At 47.1% G+C, this 20,768-nt stretch overlaps 2 protein-coding genes across 2 annotated transcripts in view; one reads left to right on the top strand and one right to left on the bottom strand.

The window, feature by feature from the left end:
- LOC141073435 (uncharacterized) overlaps nucleotides 1–14,634 on the bottom strand; it is a 77,947-nt gene extending 63,313 nt beyond the window's left edge. The window contains exon 1 of the mRNA XM_073560644.1: nucleotides 14,486–14,634. The gene's annotated coding sequence lies outside the window, so the exon portion shown is untranslated. The remainder of the gene's footprint in view (nucleotides 1–14,485) is intronic.
- A 90-nt stretch (nucleotides 14,635–14,724) lies between these two features.
- Nucleotides 14,725–20,768, top strand: part of LOC141073609 (uncharacterized) — a 75,112-nt gene continuing 69,068 nt past the window's right edge. The window contains exon 1 of the mRNA XM_073560910.1: nucleotides 14,725–15,008. The gene's annotated coding sequence lies outside the window, so the exon portion shown is untranslated. The remainder of the gene's footprint in view (nucleotides 15,009–20,768) is intronic.

Here is a 20,768-nt window from a genome sequence, read left to right as displayed (position 1 = left end):
GAGTAGAAGCCTCTACCTCCCTGTCCCTCTGGGACCTCCACTAAAACCCCCTTGCATAGTAGGCTCCGAATTTCTTCCTCGAGGGCCTTTTGTTGGGCTATAGAGTTAAGGCGGGTTAGGATAAAGAAATCATAAGGGTCTTGAAGGAATTCTATTTTCATTCCTTCTTTAATAATACCCAAGATCCATGGGTTTGAGGATATTTGTTCCCATTTTGAATAAAAGAAACGTAATCTACCCCCTACAGGTGGGTCTGATTTCTTAATTTCTATTTTCCCTTCGGAATGTTGGACCCCGGTTAATAGCCTGTATCTCCTCCCTGATTATAGCTCTAATGTCTTTTGTTGACAATGCGGCCCCCTGCTTTGTCTCTCTGGTGCACTGCTTACAGAGCTTCTTAGGGTAGGAGTCAGGGAGAGGTTCAGAGCATAACGCACATTCTTTATGCTTAGATTTATCCTTTTTCTTTGTCTAGAAGGGGACACCAAGGCGGGGGGGGGGGGGGGGGGGGGAGGAGAGGTCAGCTTAGTAGGCAGAGTATATACTTTGCACACTCACCCAGTGAAGCCTTATATTACCGGATCAGATGGCTGAGATCCCGTCCTAGGCCTTGATTCTCCTGCTTCATTCCTGCGGCCGGTGTCCATCCTGGTGTTGCGGTCCCTGGTGGAGCTACCTCCTGCAGAATCCCCAGCTGGAGCGTGCGCTTCCGTTGGGGACGACATTGCTGCATCGCCGCTCAGCTGCGGCGCTGTTTAAATAGTTTGCCCCCTTTTTTTTTTTTTTTTCTCTCTGCCGCCCCACCGGAAGTTGCTCCTCCTCCCTGGGATCACCGCGCGCATGCGCCGATGCGCTCTCAGCCATCCCGCCCCGGAAGTTCAACCATTACTTCCGGGGGGTCAGGAGACTCTGCGCCGGCCGGCTACCGCGCCGCTTTGATGTGCGGCCCCCACTCTCCATGCACCGCCACCGCCTTCTTCGCCACAGGCGCTCTTACCGCAGCGGTGCATCCTGGTGCCTACCGGCGCGCTCCTGGGTGAGACGGGGCGGCCCTCCCCGGACCCCGTCATCACCCTCCATTCACCAGAGGGGGGAGCCGTCTAACGGAATCTCCCCCGACGCTGCCTCCGGACCGCAGCCCCTGCCGTTCCCATGGAGACTGCACAGGCGGCATGCATGGCCCAGGTATTCTTCCTGAAGGATATCATGGCTCCGTTTGGAACAGGAAACCAAAACTGAGGAGGAAAGGCGGACCGCCCCTTTTATCTTTCCTGTAGGGTTTCCTGTTCCAAATGGGGCGGATCCGATACCTCCAGTGGGTAAAAATAGTGGAATAAATATAGAGAGGTCAGCAATAACATGCAGACAAACTGACATCAGTGTGGTCTCTATGTATAAAGTAATACAAAAAAATAGCTCTCAGTGGAAAAAACAAAATAATAAGCGTCTAGTTATACCTTTTAAATAGCTAACAAAAAGAAAATTGTTACAAAGCAAGCTTTCAAGACTTCTTAGGTTTCTTCATCGGGCATGGTATAACAGTATCTGAACAGTGATGAGCAAAACCAATCTGTAAAGTTCGGAGTTCGTACCGGAAGGTGCCGAACTCTGAAACTCTGAATACGTGCCGAATAAAGTTTGTTGAAAGGCTGCAGCACAGCCAATCAACAAGCTTTTAGGCAGTGGGCACTTTCAGAGCCATCACAGACATGCCAAATATTGGCATGGCTGTAATTAGCCGGCACAACACTTGACCCATCCTGTATGAAAGGTGGGTCACAGCTTGCGCCGCCATTTTACGCTAAGCCTGGTGCAGCATGCTCCAACACCCCAAAAATTGTTGTGCAATTTCTCCCAAGTACCCGGATACCCCATATGTGGGGGAAAGCTACTGTTTCAGCGCATGACATGGCTTGGAAGGGAAGAAGTGTCATTTTGGAATGCAGACTTTAATGAGGGCGTCATGTTGTGTTTGTAGAGCCCCTGATGTACCTAAGCAGTGGAAACCCCCCTACAAGCAACCCCATTTTGGAAACTACACCCCTTAAGGAATTTATCTAGAGGCATAGTTATAATAATGATTACAATGCTTTTGGTTGTACTGGTGTATGAATTTGTAATATGATGGTATGTGTATGTTGTGCGGCGTGAATCAGATTATAAAACTGTTGTGTCATCAGTGTAAAAACAAATTTTTTACATTTATGGAAGTGTGGTACACTTTGAGGCAATCCTTAATGCAAAGGCCAGGTTTTACAATGGTAAATTGGGTCCTTTCGTATTTAAAGGTTGACCTGGAACTATATAGGCACCATCAGTTTCAGTAGTAATGGAAAACTCCCCTTCCTGAAAGCCAAACATTAGGGCCTTGATGACTACCTCGTGAAACTAGAGGAAGGTCCCCATATTGCCTGCACATCGAAACAGCACAAAAGCATTGTACAATGCCATCTGTACGACGTGCACAGCCAATTTTTTTTTTACCACACTTTAGCTTTTCGTAGGGCACTGTACAGTTTAAGTATCTGATCTGAGAGATCAATACCCCCCCCATGAACTTATTATAATCCAGGATATAACCTGGCTTTGAGACTTCAGGTGTAGTACCTCGGACAGTTACAGGGGCGCTACTGTCACGGTTAAGATTAGGACAGCCCTCGTCACTATACTTGATTACCAGCATGTTGTCGCCCTTTCTCCGCAGTTGCCCAATTAGCGGCTTAGGAGGGCCTCTCTTTTTTTTGCACGGTGGGTCTTGAAGAGTGGGATGCTGGTGTAAAAGTTATCTATGTAGAGGTGATAACCCTTATTCCAACTGTGGGAGCAGCAATTCCCACACAATTTTCCCACTCACCCCAGGACAGGGAACATTGCATTCTGGGGGGTGGTCAAAGCTGATGTATTTCACTTCATAGACCCTAAACCTGTGGGTGTACCCTGAGGTACTCTTGCACAGCTTGTACAGTTTATTTCCATATCTGGCCCTGTTACTGGGCATGTATTGTCAGAATTGTAGCCTCCCTTTGAAATGTATCAGAGATTCATCTATAGAGATGTCCCTATGGGAGTTGTACACATTATCACTATAATGCAAATATTTTTGGATCTCATCAGATCTGGTCCTTCTCATGACCATACGAAATACCCGTGTGCTGTAGAGTATATCAGCACTCCAGTATTGCTGAATATATGGTTTTCTGACTATGTCCATATGCAGCATAATGCCCCAAAATGTCAATTCCTGCTTCATTTAAATGGGTCCATCTGAAGTATGACAACCAGGGGCACAACTACCGAGGTCAAGGGGTACATTATATTATGGGGTGAAATATAATACCATGGGGCTGCATTATACTATGGGGTGCACTATACTGCTATGGGGCTGCATTATACTATTATGGATGACGATGGGGGCAATATGGAGAGTGGGTGGACACAGTGTCCAGAATGTGGGATACTATTACTGTAGGGGCTAATTAAAGGATATTTTTGAGAAAACTGTTTTCAGTGTGGGGAGGAGAAGTCCTGTCACTGTGCAGGGCGACACAGTCGCTTTTTTCTTCATCTGGCATAGTATAGGAGGTTGGGGAAAAATTGGGGAATTTGCTCTAGATAACTAATAATAATATTCTTTATTTTTATATAGCGCTAACATATTCCGCAGCGCTTTACAGTTTGCACACATTTTCATCACTGTCCCCGATGGGGCTCACAATCTACATTCCCTATCAGTATGTCTTTGGAGTGTGGGAGGAAACCGGAATACCCGGAGGAAATCCACGCAAACACGGGGAGAACATACAAACTCCTTGCAGATGTTGTCCTTGGTGGGATTCGAACTGCAGGACCCCAGCGCTGCTAACCACTGAGCCACCGTGCTGCCCAACTGTGTTCTTTTCTGCAGAGACAAGTCCTGGCTGGAAGAAGTGATGGCAGTCTGAACTAGATGAAGAAAAGCGAAGATGAAGGACTTCAACTAGAGATGTCACCGGTGAGTAAGTGTTACTTGTACACTTACACTATATACTGTATGCAGAGCTCCTGTGTATAATGTGACTGGTGATCACTGTATTACTTGTACACTATAGCGTTTGTGTGTATAATGTCACTGGTGATCCCTGTATTACCTGTACACTGACACTATAAACAGAGCTCCTGTGTATAATGTCACTGGTGACCACTGTATTACCTGTACAAGGACACTATATAGCAAGTACAGTTCTATGTATAATGGCATGATTATGTTTTTTTTTTTATTAATGACCAGTATTGTAGCATTCGGTCACTGTGGTGGTTATATGTGATCTGGTCATGGCGTGATTGTATTTGTCTCTTGTATGTGGTATCATTTGATCACTATATGGTGGTACTATGTGGTCTGGTCATGGTGCGGTGGTACTTGTCCCTTGTGATATTATTAGTCATTTTAAAAATAAATAACAATATACCTAAATTGTATTGGATATTTTAACAAATGTTTAGTAAGTTACAGTAGAGTAGGGCCAGGCTAAAATAGTCTACCTTGTGGTGGTGACTGATTAAAAAATCTTTTGGCCGAAAGAAAAGCTGCTGTCTACGTATGTGGTGATGGGAACTGTAAATATGTGATTGGTGAGGATGTGGTGCAAAAGTTAAGTTTTTCCAAGAGAAGGTGGTGGGACTGTGGAAGGCTCGAGAGGTGGAGGTGGGGCTAGGGTGGAGCCTGGGTGGAATTTAAAGAGGGCCCTGAAAATTTTGCCAGTATGGGGCCCTGAAATTCCTAGTGGCAACCCTGTTAACTATGCCTATATTTATTAAATATCTTACTATAAAACATTGCAACAAAACTATAGTGTGCAAAATGAATAGGGAAAATGTGAATTTGGGTGGAAAATATTTTAAATATTTTGGCATGGGGGGGGGCCTCATTTGAAAGTTAACATCGGGACCCATAACTCTGTAGTTACGCAACTGATAACGACGTGGTATCTTGGGTGAAAAATTCATGGGCATACAAATTTGTCTGGCCACCATAAGATATATTATTTCCTCACTGAAAGGAAAAGTCCATTTTAGAGAGGCCAGTAGCATCAAAGTGGATTCCTGGGTTGCTCATGAAATCTGGAATAACAGGCTGATAAATTTTTTTGGGGGGTGAAGTCCATATCGAATTGATTGCTGTAGGGGTTGCCTCGGTCATAGGGTGCCTTGCTGGGGGTCCTTCTGTTGGGGGGGGGGGGGAGAGATGTTGACTTCATGACAACGAAGTGTTGTTAGGATGTTGTGTGACGTTTTATCTATTAATGTTATTAGTGTGATAAAAAGTAATGTTATGTTTTATCCCTTTGTCCCGTGTTGTGTGTTCGGTTCGGTTCTCCTACAGGCTATGGTTAAAGCAGTCCCTGGGAATACAGGAGGTCTGTCCACTAGTGGAACCAAACAGTAGATATACAGTTTGCACCAGGGCTGTGGAGTCGGAGTTGTGGAGTCGGTGCTCATTTTCGTGGAGTCGGTATAAAATGGACCGACTCCTAAAATATATAATAAATTGGGTACAGTAGTTCAATGCAGAATGTGCTGAACATTTTTTCATAGGAATTTGGGAAAGTTATGAAATGTTCTATAAATGGCTGTTCTATTCCTGATCTAAGGCTACATTCACACACAGCGTTTTTTGAGGATACGTTTTTCAGGTGCAAATGCAGATCAGCTTTTTAAAAAACCGCATCACCTGAAAGGCTTTTGAGCTCATAGATAATGTTTTCAATAGCAAAAGCAGATTAGAAATCTGCTCTATCCATCCATTTATCCATATCTGTCTATCCATATCTTATCTGTACCAAAAAGAATGAAAGCCGGGTAGCACACAGACTAAAGGTACTGTCACACTTAGCGATGTACCAGCGATCCCGACCAGCGATATGACGCGGTCAGGATCGCTGGTACATCGCTAAGAGGTCGCTAGTGAGCTGCCACATAGGCAGATATCACCAGCGACATCGCTGGGGAAGGGGGTCGCTACTTACCTGTCACACCAGGCGATCCTGCGTCCTCCCGCCCGGCTCCACGGTCAGGTACACCTCATAGCTGCCCAAAAGGATGCCAAGGACAGGCATTGCTCGTCTTCAGTAACACATCAACATCAATTGATAGTTGGAATAAATAGACTGCATTCATCACCACATCTTCTTAAGGTGCAGGCTTTATTTTCAAGTGTAGGGGTGTGCAATATCAGGTTCTGCAGCAGCAGAGGTGTGCAGTATGAGGTTCTGCCCCCCCCAGTTTTGATCCTGGCTACACCAATGGTGTGAATGTAGCCTGAGGATTTTGCTTTGTCTTAGCTGAGATAAGTCACTGCTGCACTCCAGCACCAGTGAAGCTCCTCCACTACAGACAAGGGTACAAAGTAAACACACTCAGAAAGAAGGAAGGCCTACACTCATCTCAGAAGAATTGCTAGAGTGAACAGGATAACAAGATTAAGGTAATTACTTCTTAAAGCATATTTAAACTTTCAATAAACTGTGCATAAATCAATAATCCAGTATACTGTATGTTCTCTCTGTATGCTTGATGCTTGTTTGTTTTTTCTTTGAGCTCATGTACTTTTGGGAATGATACACAACAAACTTGCTCCCTCCTTCCCTCTTCATAGACTGTGAGGCATTTAGTTAGCTGTACCCTAAGAAAAGCCTTGGAAATTCAAAGTAAATCTATCTAATAACATATTTTACAAACTTTATAGTTGTCATCTGTGCTATTGATTTATGCAAAGTTTGTTTTATTTCTATATAAAATTATACAGTGGGGAAAGTATGTATTTGATATACTGTCGATTACCACCTACAAAGAATGGAGAGGTCTGAAACTTTTTAATCATAGGTACACTTCAACTGAGATAAACAAAATCTACAGGAAATGTCTGACCTGACCTCTGTAATTGCAAACAAAGGTTGAACTAAAACCGTTTCTTTTAGATATGGCGAACCCTCAGGTAACCCTAAATGAAGGTCATTGGACACAGGTGGCTGAATTGAAGGAATTGCTTAATCACCCATTTACCGTGACTACAAAATTACAAGCTGAGGATTTAACTCCTGGCATTTTCATAAGGGAGTGGAAGAACTTGCTATTTTGCCTGTCCCAAAGAGGTGGTTTAATCGCAGATGGCATTTCTGCTTCAATGAAACGGAGAGACACAGCTACTGGAAAATAAAATTTTTCTGGCAGCTGTTTATGTGGACCTAAGTCATCGTATACTATAATAAATCTAATAATAATCTTTATTTTTATATAGCGCTAACATATTCGGGACAACACGGGGAGAACATACAAACTCCTTGCAGATGTTGTCCTTGGAGGGATTTGAACCCAGGACCCCAGCGCTGCAAGGCTGAAGTGCTATCCACTGAGCCACCGTGCTGCCCACTGCTTGATCAACAACTTACTAAAGGAAAAGAAGCTCTGACTGAGGTAGCAGTTAGGATGAGTGCCCTACAGGAGGACTGACAGTGCTACTGCTGCCGTATCTTCATCCTCATCAGATGAGGAGTTTGACTTTGACAAGTATTTGGATTACATGGAGCAGGCAAAGCGTTGCCGCAAGGAAAAAGATTTCACTCCGTCTCCTATAGCAAGCAGATTGACCACATTTCAGCAAAATGTTTCACTGCTCTCAAAGAAATAGAAAAATTCAACCGTTCATCAAAACTGACTGTGCATGAGGCAATTCCTTCATACCCGGAAATTGTTAGAGATGTTGCCCATGTGGTTATGGCTTTGCCTCCAACCCAGGTTAGTGTAGAGAGGTTGTTCTCTGGCCTTAAAATTATTAGGTCAGATTTGAGATCATCTATGAAGGAGGATCTGATGGAGGCAATTATATTTCTTAGAACAAATTCATAGACTTCGCAAATGTTATTTAGTATGTTTTTGTTGAAAACGTTTTTTTGCCACTTACATAGTTTATTACATATACATACACTATGTATATCCGGATTCAAAAAAGCCTGAAGTGTGAAAGTAGCCTTAGGAGGTTCCAGTGCAGTGAACGTGCAGCAAAGAAGAACGAGTTCAGTCAGCACAAGATTCCTACAATGAGGGCACATCTCCAGCCACATCAAGATGCTGGGACAGTTTTGGGCTTAACCCCTTCACCCCCAAGGGTGGTTTGCACGTTCATGACCGGGCCAATTTTTACAATTCTGACCACTGTCCCTTTATGAGGTCATAACTCTGGAAAGCTTCCATGGATCCCAGTGATTCTGACACTGTTTTCTCGTGACATATTGTACTTCATGTTAGTGGTAAAATTTCATTCAAATAACTTGCATTTGTGAGAAAAACGGAAATTTGGCGAAAATTTTGAAAATTTCGCAATTTTCCAACTTTGAATTTTTATGCCCTTAAATCACAGAGATACTGCACACAAAAAACTTGATAACTAACATTTCCCACATGTTTACTTTACATCAGCACAATTTTGGAACCAAAATTTTTTTTTGTTAGGAAGTTATAAGGGTTAAAAGTTGACCAGCGATTTCTCATTTTTACAACACCATTTTATTTTTAGGACCACATCACATTTGAAGCCACTTTGAGGGGTCTATATGATAGAAAATACCCAAAAGTGACACCATTCTAAAAAATGCACCCCTTAAGGTGCTCAAAACCACATTCAAAAAGTTTATTAACCCTTTAGGTGCGTCACAGGAATTTTTTTGAATATTTAAAAAAAAAAATGAACATCTAACTTTTTTTCACAAAAAAAATACTTCAGATTCAATTTTTTGTTATTTTACCAAGGGTAACACGAGAAATTGGACTGCAAAAGTTATTGTGCAATTTGTCCTGAGTATGCTGATACCTGATATGTGGGGGGGAACGACTGTTTCGGCGCATGGCAGAGCTCAGAATGGAAGGAGCGCCGTTTGACTTTTTCAATGCAAAATTGGCTGGAATTCAGATCGGACGCCATGTCACGTTTGGAGAGTCCCTGATGTACCTAAACAGTGGAAACCCCCTACAAGTGACCCCATTTTGGAAACTAGACCCCCCAAGGAACTTATCTAGATATGTGGTGAGAACTTTGAACCCACAAGGGCTTTACAGAAGTTTATAACATACAGCCGTACAATTAAAAAAATCATATTTTTTCCACAAAAATGATCTTTTCACCCTCAATTCTTATTTTTCCAAGGGTAACAGGACCCTAAAAGTTATTGTGCAATTTGTCCTGAGTACGCTGATACCCCACATGTGGGGGTAAACCACTATTTGGGTGCATGGCAGAGCTCGGAAGGGAAGCAGCGCCCTTTGACGTTTTTGGCTGGAATTGAGATCGGACACCATGTCGCGATTGGAAAACCCCTGTTGTACCTAAACAGTGGAAACCCCCCACAAATGACACCATTTTGTAAACTAGACCCCCCAAGGAACTTATCTAGATGTGTGGTGAGCACTTTGAACCCCCCAGTGCTTCACAGAAGTTTATAACGCCCGGGCGCGAAAATAAAAAATTTCTATTTTTTCCACAAACATGATATTTTAGTCACCAATTTTTTATTTTCCCAAGGGTACCAGGAGAAATTGGACCCCAAAAGTTGTCCAATTTGTCCTGAGTATGCTGATACCCCATATGTGGGAAAAAACTACTGTATGGGCACACGTCGGGGATCGAAAGGGAAGTAGTGACGTTTTGGAATGCAGACTTTGTTGGAATGGTCTGCGGGTGTCATGTTGCCTTTGGAGAGCCCCTAATGTACCTAAACAGTGGAAACCCCCCACAAATGACCCCATTTTCAAAACAAGACCCCCTAAGGAACTTATCTAGATGTGAGGTGAGCACTTTGAACCCCCAAAGGCTTCACAGAAGTTTATAATGCCAGGGCATGAAAATAAAAAAAATCGTATTTTTTACACAAACATGATCAATTAGTCCCCAATTTTTTTATTTTCCCAAGGGTAACAGGAGAAATTGGACCCCAAAAGTTGTTGTCCAATTTGTCCTGAGTACGCTGACACCCCATATGTGGGAGAAAACTACTGTATGGACACACGTCGGGGCTCGGAAGGGAAGCAGTGACGTTTTGGAATGCAGACTTTGATGGAATGGTCTGCGGGTGTCATGTGCGTTTGGAGAGCCCCTTATGTACCTAAACTATTGAAACTCCCCACAAGTGACCCCATTTTGGACACTAGACCCCCCACGGAACTTATCTAGATGTGTGGTGAGCACTTTGAACCCCCAAGTGCTTCACAGAAGTTTATAACGCTCGGACGTGAAAATAAAAAAATCATTTTTTTCCACAAAAATGATATTTTTGCCCCCTATTTTTTATTTTCCTAAGGGTAACAGGAGAAATTGGACCCCAAAAATTGTTTTGCAATTTGACCTGAGTAGGCTGATACCCTACATGTGGGGGTAAAACACTGTTTGGGTGCATGGCAGAGCTTGGAAGGGAAGGAGCACCATTTGACTTTTTCAACTCAGAATTGGCTGGAATTGAGATCAGACGCCATGTTCCATTTGGAGAACCCCTGATGTGCCCAAACAGTGCAAACCCCCAATTCTAACTCCAACCCGAACCCCAACACATCCCTAACCCTAATCTCAGCCCTAACCCTACCCTAATGGAAAAATGGAAATAAAAACATTTTTTTTATTTTATTATTTTTCCCTAACTAAGGGGGTGATAACGGGGGTTTGATTTACTATTTATAGCGGGTTTTTATGTTTGGCGGCTGTCGCACGCTAAAAGACACTTTTTATTGTAAAAATAGTTTTTGCATCACCACATATTGAGAGCTATAATTTTTCCATATTTTGACCCACCGAGTCATGTGAGGTCTTATTTTTTGCGGGACGAGTTGACGTTTTTATTGGTACCATTTTCGGGCACGTGACATTTTTTGATCGCTTTTTATTCCGATTTTTGGGACGCAGAATGGACAAAAACCAGCGTTTCATGAATTTCTTTTGGGGGGTGCGTTTACACCGTTCCGCGTGCGATAAAATTGATAAAGCGGTTTTATTCTTCGGGTCAGTACGGTTACAGTGATACCTCATTTAGGTCTTTTTTTTAAGTTTTGTCGGTTTTATGCAATGAAAACTATTTTATATAAAAAATAATTATTTTTGCATCGCTTTATTCTGCGAGCTATAACTTTTTTATTTTTTCGCTGATGATGCTGTGTGGTGGCTCATTTTTTGCGGGACAAGATGACGTTTTCAGCGGTACCATGGATATTTATATGCGTCTTTTTGATCGCGCGTTACTACACTTTTTGTTTGGTGGTATGATAATAAATCATTATTTTTTGCTTTGTTTTTTATTTTTATTTTTTTAAGGGGTTCGCTAAAGGGGTTAACTAATGGGACAGTTTTATAGGGCGGGTCGTTACGGACGCGGCGATACCTAATATGTGTACTTTTGTTTTTTTTTGTTTTTTTATTTCCAAAAAATGGATTTATTTGGGGGAATTTTTTTTTTTTCTAATTTATTTGGCGATTTTTTTAAATTTATTTTAACACTTTTTTTTATATTTTTTTTTTACTTTATTAAATAGTCCCAGGTGGGACATCACTGTCCTGTGACAGATCGCTGATCTGTCACATCACAGATCACTGTGACAGATCAGCAATCTGTCACAGGCATTGAAGACTTCCTCTTGCCTGCACTTTGCAGGCACTGAGGAAGCCAGCTTCCTGCAGGCCCCCGTCGCCATCTTGGATTCGGGGGCCTGCAGGAAAGGAGCCCCCCGCAGCAGCGCTGCACATTGTGCTGCCGTGGGGGGCTCAGGGAAGCACGGAGGGAGCCCCCTCCCTGCCGATGCTTCCCTTTAACCCCCGGTACACCGCGATCATGTTTGATCGCTGTGTGCAAGGGGTTAACGTGTCGGGGGCGGTCCGTGACTGCCCCTGACACATTGTGCCGGGTGTCAGCTGTGATAATCAGCTGACACCCGGCCGCGATCAGCGGCGCTCACCACGTGGGCGCCGCTGATCGCGGTAGACGTACTATCCCGTCCATGGGCATAGGGGCCCGGGTCCCATGGACGGGATAGTACGTCTGATGTCAGGAAGGGGTTAAAGCCAAGAAAAGATATAGAAAGTCACTATCATGATCTCAGTGCGGGTTTGACTCGCACACATGGGGTTAATGTCTGGAACCAGTGCTGATGACTGGCATTTGTGGGGTTAAAGGTTGTGATCCCAGTGCAGGCTTACCTGCACACCTGGGGCTTATGATTGTGGCCTCTCCCTGGTTCTGGGAGAGGCTTCTTATAGCCTCAGGACGCTCCCATCCCCGTCACTTATACTTTCGCCTTGGCATAGTGTGGTGACCCCTGAGTGTGCTTGTGCTGTGTTCTTGTTTTTCTGATACTCTGTGTATGACTCGGTCTGTTCTCTGGGTACTGCTTGTTGGATTCTGCTTGGTACCTTCTATGTCTGTTTGGCTTTGATCTCTGCTTGGCCCAGACTCTCTGTTCTGTCTCATCCCTGGTACTTTACTGTTATCTCTGTGTATGACCCGGTTTGTCTGACTTTGAGAATTCCTGTATTAGTGTTCTGCCTATCTCTGACAGCAGGACGCTAAGCCCCGCCCCCTTGTGGTCACATGACCGTAGGTCCTTCACTGCTCACTGACTTTAGCTTCTCCAGGTCCTCTCTGATTGAACTATCTGGCCGTGTCTGACCCCGGGCCCCTCTGCAGTGTGGGTGAGTCCTTGCTCAGCGGCAGCTACATGCCGACCTTAACAGGACCGTGACAGTCACGTCTCTGTCTCCCTGATGAAGAATTTGTCAGCCTGGTCTGGTAAATATGGTAGGTCTCAGGAGAGGTAGGGCATAAGGTATGACGGAGCGGAAAACCAAGGGAACATCACTATAAAGACTATTAATCTGTATGCTGCAGCCACGTGTAAATGAATTGTACAGTAAAGTCGGAACTGTTAACCCAGACCCAAGGTCTTCTGTCTTGTTTGTAGCCGGATCTATTCCCATAGACAGGAAGGTAACGAGAGATCCAGAAACAAAAGTGAGTAAGGAACGTACTCCACCAAACAACATACTCCACCCAGACTTCTGTTTAGAAAAGGGGCTTTTGGGCAACCAGAAGTCAGTTCCGACCGCAAAATATGCTATTTTGGTCGTCGCTACGTTGAAGTGAAATGCAATAACGGGCGATCAAAAGATCGTATCTGCACATAAATGATATCATTAAAAAGGTCAGCCCGGCACGCAAAAAATAAGCCCTCACCCAACCCGAGATCATGAAAAATGGAGACGCTACGGGTATCGGAAAATGGCTCAATTTTTTTCACCACTTAGATAAAAAAAGAACCTAGACATGTTTGGTGTCTATGAACTCGTAATGACCTGGAGAATCATAATAGCAGGTCAGTTCTAGCATTTAGTAAAGCTAGCAAAAAAGCCCCAAAAAAATGTGTGATATTGCACTTTTTTTTGCAGTTTCACCGCACTTGGAATTTTTTCAAGTACACGACATGCTAAAACCAATGGTGTCGATCAAAAGTACAACTCGTCCTGCAAAAAACAAGCCCTCACATGGCCATATTGACGGAAATATGAAAAAGTTATGGCTCTGGGAAGAAGGGAAGTGGAAAATGAAAATAAGAAAAAAGCTCCGGTTATTAAGGGGATAAGGGGTTTATCGGCCCCAGTTGTATCCAAAACCAGCAGGGGCCGACACTGAAGGGTCTCAGCTGTCAGGTACAGCCGCCACCAGTGGCAATTTCAGCTGTGGGGCAGCGCTGTAATATCATTTCCCAGTGCCGTTATAAGGTGTATCGGCGGTTGAAAAGGGGTTAATATAACAACTTTCATATTGTTTAGGTTGTGTCCTCGATCACAGGAATGATTGGCCACAGGTAAAAGGGGTTTTCTGTCTGTAATCGTATGGCAATGAGACCTCATCCTCGCTCTCAGTTCCTGTCCCATTTCTCCAACAGAGACCCACAATAGGACATAGAGTGCACAGAATTAAGTACACCCCACTGGAAGAGGAAAATGTGAATGTCCCAGGAATATTATACTGAGTGTGGGGGATCTCTATCCTGTCTATGGTCATTACAGGAGAGCAGGGTTACAGCTCTTCACAGTTATACACATCAGCAGAGCAAACGTGCACCATGTGACTGATCACATGACTGTGACATCATCACAGGTCCTGGAAGGAGAACTCCCAAAGGGTCCCAGAATGGTTGAGCCTAGACTGTATGGCTCCTTCCAGGTCCACTGACTGCAGTCCATAACACCGGGGACAGTGATGACAGTGCACACTGTAAAGCGCTGCGGAATATGTTAGCACTATATAACCCCCCCCCAGGAACCCAACCAGACCCTAACAGAGTGCATTCACCCCCACCAACATTAACCCTCAAATCCCACTAAACAGCCCCAAGTATCAGCCCCCTCACCCAAAAATCTAAGAAAACGTCAACCCATTAATAAACCCTCCTGTTTGTCATGGAGGACTCTGACCTCTGGTTTTGCTGCCTGCAGCAGACAGACGGCATAAAGCTGAGAGAAATGTCTAATGGCGTCTTCTCTTCCTGCCTTTGCTAAGTCAGAACACGCCCCCGGAAATGACGTCACACCTGAGGGAGCCAATACAGTCTAGTGTTTACCCAGAACGGTAGTGAGTAGCTGTTCTGTGCTCCTCCCCCATGTAGTGATCATGTGACAGTGACGTCATCACAGGTCCTGGCCGCAGGCTCCGCAGTGTACAGTGTAGTGTGTAGCTGTTCCGGCTCCTCCTCCTTTCCCGCTCTCTCCGCTGTAGCCCTCAGTGTGAGGTGATAGGTCGCAGTGCTGGGGCGCGGCCTCACATTCTCCCTCCGCTGCAGGCAGCTCAGTCTGTCACTGACTGACTGACTGGACGGATGGAGGCTCCGCCTCTTCCGGTGACATCATTCCATCAAAAAATCAACTCCATGCTAGACATTGCTGTTTTTTCCATTTAGGAAGCGGCGACATGTAAGAGCTGGAGGAGAAGTCTGCACTGGTGAGCGGTAATGGGGGAGCAGGGACTGTGTGATAGAGTGGACAGGACTCAGTCCTGGGGGGCACCGGGACTCTGCACATTAGGGTACAGCCGGCTCCACATGTAAGAGCTGGAGGAGAAGTCTGCACTTGTGAGCGGTAATGGGGGAGCAGGGACTGTGTGATAGAGGGGACAGGACTCAGTCCTGGGGGAGCACCGGGACTCTGCACATTAGGGTACAGCCGACCCCACGTGTAAGAGTTGGAGGAGAAGATTGCACTGGTGAGCGGTAATGGGGGAGCAGGGACTGTGTGATAGAGGGGACAGGACTCAGTCCTGGGGGAGCACCGGGACTCTGCACATTAGGGTACAGCCGGCTCCACATGTAAGAGCTGGAGGAGAAGTCTGCACTGGTGAGCGGTAATGGGGGAGCAGGGACTGTGTGATAGAGGGGACAGGACTCAGTCCTGGGGGGCACCGGGACTCTGCACATTAGGGTACAGCCGGCTTCACATGTAAGAGCTGGAGGAGAAGTCTGCACTGGTGAGCGGTAATGGGGGAGCAGGGACTGTGTGATAGAGGGGACAGGACTCAGTCCTGGGGGAGCACCGGGACTCTGCACATTAGGGTACAGCCGGCTCCACATGTAAGAGCTGGAGGAGAAATCTGCACTGGTGAGCGGTAATGGGGGAGCAGGGACTGTGTGATAGAGGGGACAGGACTCAGTCCTGGGGGAGCACCGGGACTCTGCACATTAGGGTACAGCCGACCCCACGTGTAAGAGTTGGAGGAGAAGATTGCACTGGTGAGCGGTAATGGGGGAGCAGGGACTGTGTGATAGAGGGGACAGGACTCAGTCCTGGGGGGCACCGGGACTCTGCACATTAGGGTACAGCCGGCTCCACATGTAAGAGCTGGAGGAGAAGTCTGCACTGGTGAGCGGTAATGGGGGAGCAGGGACTGTGTGATAGAGGGGACAGGACTCAGTCCTGGGGGAGCACCGGGACTCTGCACATTAGGGTACAGCCGGCTCCACATGTAAGAGCTGGAGGAGAAGTCTGCACTGGTGAGTGGTAATGGGGGAGCAGGGACTGTGTGATAGAGAGGACAGGACTCAGTCCTGGGGGGCACCGGGACTCTGCACATTAGGGTACAGCCGGCTCCACATGTAAGAGCTGGAGGAGAAGTCTGCACTGGTGAGCGGTAATGGGGGAGCAGGGACTGTGTGATAGAGGGGTCAGGACTCAGTCCTGGGGGGCACCGGGACTCTGCACATTAGGGTACAGCCGGCTCCACATGTAAGAGCTGGAGGAGAAGTCTGCACTGGTGAGCGGTAATGGGGGAGCAGGGACTGTGTGATAGAGGGGACAGGACTCAGTCCTGGGGGGCACCGGGACTCTGCACATTAGGGTACAGCCGGCTTCACATGTAAGAGCTGGAGGAGAAGTCTGCACTGGTGAGCGGTAATGGGGGAGCAGGGACTGTGTGATAGAGGGGACAGGACTCAGTCCTGGGGGGCACCGGGACTCTGCACATTAGGGTACAGCCGGCTCCACATGTAAGAGCTGGAGGAGAAGTCTGCACTGGTGAGCGGTAATGGGGGAGCAGGGACTGTGTGATAGAGGGGACAGGACTCCGTCCTGGGGGGCACCGGGACTCTGCACATTAGGGTACAGCCGGCTCCACATGTAAGAGCTGGAGGAGAAGTCTGCACTGGTGAGCGGTAATGGGGGAGCAGGGACTGTGTGATAGAGGGGACAGGACTCAGTCCTGGGGGAGCACCGGGACTCTGCACATTAGGGTACAGCCGGCTCCACATGTAAGAGCTGGAGGAGAAGTCTGCACTGGTGAGCGGTAATGGGGGAGCAGGGACTGTGTGATAGAGGGGACAGGACTCAGTCCTGGGGGGCACCGGGACTCTGCACATTAGGGTACAGCCGGCTCCACATGTAAGAGCTGGAGGAGAAGTCTGCACTGGTGAGCGGTAATGGGGGAGCAGGGACTGTGTGATAGAGGGGACAGGACTCAGTCCTGGGGGGCACCGGGACTCTGCACATTAGGGTACAGCCAGCTCCACATGTAAGAGCTGGAGGAGAAGTCTGCACTGGTGAGCGGTAATGGGGGAGCAGGGACTGTGTGATAGAGGGGACAGGACTCAGTCCTGGGGGGCACCGGGACTCTGCACATTAGGGTACAGCCAGCTCCACATGTAAGAGCTGGAGGAGAAGTCTGCACTGGTGAGCGGTAATGGGGGAGCAGGGACTGTGTGATAGAGGGGACAGGACTCAGTCCTGGGGGGCACCGGGACTCTGCACATTAGGGTACAGCCGGCTCCACATGTAAGAGCTGGAGGAGAAGTCTGCACTGGTGAGCGGTAATGGGGGAGCAGGGACTGTGAGAGGGGACAGGACTCAGTCCTGGGGGAGCACCGGGACTCTGCACATTAGGGTACAGCCGGCTCCACATGTAAGAGCTGGAGGAGAAGTCTGCACTGGTGAGCGGTAATGGGGGAGCATGGACTGTGAGATAGCGAGAGAGAGAGCGCGAGAGAGAGAGAGCGCGCTCTCTCGTTCTGTCTCTTTCCTCGTTTTTCTGACTTTCAGTTTTTGCAATATGCACAGGATGCATGTTTTGCACACTTTGACGGATTGTGACTGATTATAAAAGCCTGAAGTGTGGGCACATGGCCTGTTTCAATCAGGAGACCCAGAAGTTAAATGGGGCAGTCTCATCACTCAGTATGTGGAGAGGTTTACACACGTACTCTTCCATCATATTGTTGAAACGCCTCCTGCTAACACGGATTGTATCAGATGATGGTGCTGGATGTTGTGGCCTTGCTGAGGAAGTTTTTCAACATTTTGGCCGTTCTACCCTCCCTACTGAACTTTTGTCATTGCCCCAGCTGCGTTGGCAACTTCCTCCTCTGTCTTGTTCTTCCACTGAGCCCCCACTGTCATGTGGCAACGCCGTCAGTAGTGTGTCTACCAGCGTGTAATTGTATTCCCGCATGGTAGGTTGTCCTTGTAGTAGGTATTCAGCAGGGTGTCCACCTAGTAATCAGCACTGGTAATAATCCGGGCAACTCAACGGTCGTTGCGCAGGCACAGCAGTATTGGCTCATGTGTTCCAGGCTGCTCAGATGTAACAACAAGCTATACTCGGAAGGAGGTGTATCGTCTTGGTCTTTTGTATCCCCAAGCCACGCTCCACTGATGTCCGTGAGCTGCTTCTGAGTCCCCCCCAGCTGTGAACATGGTTTCTCCTCATACTGCAAAACTGTCCTTTGGCTGGACTGTTGTGTACCTAGCTGTTGTTGGTACAGGAACCCATCTTTCAAGCCATGTGTGGATGACTGCTTGATAGTGGTATATATGTTCCTTGTCTCTCCTCTTCTTCCTGTTCCACAACCTCAATCATCGTCTGAAGTATTTTTTCAAGCAGGCATAGAAGTTGGATAGAAATGCTGATGATCTGTGCTGGCCATGTTGAAGCTCTCGCAGCAGTGCAACATGGCACATGATTCCCACGTGGAGGTCCACTTGATTTGGTGAAGCGGTGTTCTGCTGAGCAACCCACCCATGCATGCTGTAGCTGAATGTCCACTGTTGCCTGTTGCTGCTCACAGAGTCTCTCCAACATATAGGAGATGGAGTTCCACCTTGTGGATACGTCAAATATTTGGTGAGCGGAAAAGCTGAAGTACCGCGGTGTGGACAGGCGAACAGCAGCAGGGTGAGCACGCAGAAAGTGCACAAAGATGGGCTGCACTTTCAGCAGCAGCTTTGACATATCAATGTAATGTTTAAGGAAGATCTGCACCAACAAATTCAGCATATATGCCAGTCAAGTGAAGTGTGTCAAACTAGCTGTTGTTTGATCCCCCTCTGTTTACTGGCTAGGGGCTGACCTCTGTGCCTTTGCACCCCACTCCCTCTTTTGCTATGCCGCTGGGGCAACGTGTCCACCTCCATTTCCTCCGAGCTGCGCACATCATTCGAATGACCTTCACTCCATTTATGGTCTAGGATCACACAATTTCCCACAAATCATCTTCCACTAACTTAACCCCTGCTCTCCTTGCCAGTCTGCACACTGCAGAAAGACGCAGAAGTTGGTATTTGTGTTTCATCATCAGAGATGTACTGTGATGGTCCTCTGACTGTATGGACTAACCCTCCAACTGAACAAGTGGTTTGTCATCATCTCTTTGATTTGTCGTGCAAGGCCAGGTAGATGGCCCATGGAACTCCAGCGAGCGGAGTCATCAAAAAGCATAAGTGACTGCTGCATACCTTGAGGCTCAGACTGCTTGGATGAATTGCAAGTGGGTAAGATGGAAGCCAGATGACCATGGTCCACAGGTGCCAACTCTGCGCTTTCAGTAGGGGACCTGGTGGAAGATAATGTGAAGAAACTGGAGACACTCTCAGCCAACCAATCTAAATCCACCTCAACGTGTTCAGAGCTCACCATTCGTTCAGCAGTACTCGGGCCTACGAATTTACACAGAACATCCTCTCACCCTCGTGCACCAGAGGAATGTGTTTAATTTGGGCACTTATCAGGCACAGAACGAATATGTAGCTGCTGCAGGGAGAGGACATCATCACCACAAGCAGCCCCATGACCATGTCCCTTATTTGATGATCAAATACCCCAAAAAAGTGCATAGCAGAGAAGAGAAAGTGCCCAGTTAATTATTATTACACTGTTAGGGTATTCTGCACCAGGCTGTTGGGGCACCCAGCACCAGGCATAGTAAAATTGTGGTATTTAAACAGGCATGGCTGTGGTGGCTCCGGAAGTGCCCACAGCCTAAAATATTGTTGATTAGCTGTGCTGCAGACTTCCAACAAACTTTATACTGACCCGAACAGTAAAACTGACTTGCCTGAAAACGTCCGTGTTCGAAGGTTGGCACCGGAAAATAGGTGTCCGGCACGAACCGCGAACTTTACAGTTTGGGTTCGCTCATCTCTATTCAAATACTGTTATACCATGTCTGATGAAGAGACTTTACAAGTCTTGAAAGCTCGCTTTGTAACAATATTTTATTTTTGATAGCCATTAAAAGGTATCTTATCTAGAAGCTTATTATTGTGTTTTTCTCTAGTCACCTTCCACGACAGCCATATCGGAGCATGTCTCCCCGCCCTAATGGGGGACAGGAAATGCACAAAAGGTTAAATAACCCTTCCTGCTACCTCCAGGTTCGTTAGTGCTGCCGTGGCCGGCGACCGGAGGCACTATGTTGGTTACCTGAAGCCGGGTGGCCGACGGTCGGGGGCTCTGCTCTCCTCCGTGTGATGGCTGCTCCCGTCTCCGCTTCGGCAAGACTCGGGACCCCTGTCCGCCTCTCCTGCACTCCTTTGAAGGGTAAAGCGAGGCGGTGATCTGCGGCCGGGGTCCTCTGTGAGCTCCCCGGCATCCTCCTCCCCATTCGGCAGGCACACCGGAAGTGACGGAGGGACCGTCGCTGAACTTCCGGTTTTGCCTCCCTCCTACGTTCCCGGTTGGAACGCTTATGCGGCCGGTATTACCGGCCCACCGTTAGCGTCTGGGGCCCCGTCAGTGGCTCTACCGACCCCCCAGTGTCACACCGACCGGCCGCTAAACAAGAGGCTGGACCGGGACAAGGGGGCGAAGCCAGCAACCCCAGATGGGGTGGGGAATGGGACGGCCGCTGCAGCTGCAGAATCAGCTACGAGGAGGGGTGATTACAATGACCCCCACCTTTGGACCAGGGGAGGAGGAACACTGTGGTGGACCTTGGCTGTT

The sequence above is a fragment of the Dendrobates tinctorius genome, unplaced genomic scaffold (genome assembly GCF_039654945.1).
Source record: "Dendrobates tinctorius isolate UK_male_01 unplaced genomic scaffold, ASM3965494v1 ptg000014l, whole genome shotgun sequence".
Classification (NCBI taxonomy): domain Eukaryota; kingdom Metazoa; phylum Chordata; class Amphibia; order Anura; family Dendrobatidae; genus Dendrobates; species Dendrobates tinctorius.
The sequence above is the reverse complement of the archived record's forward strand: the minus strand, read 5'-3'. Positions and strand labels throughout refer to the sequence as shown.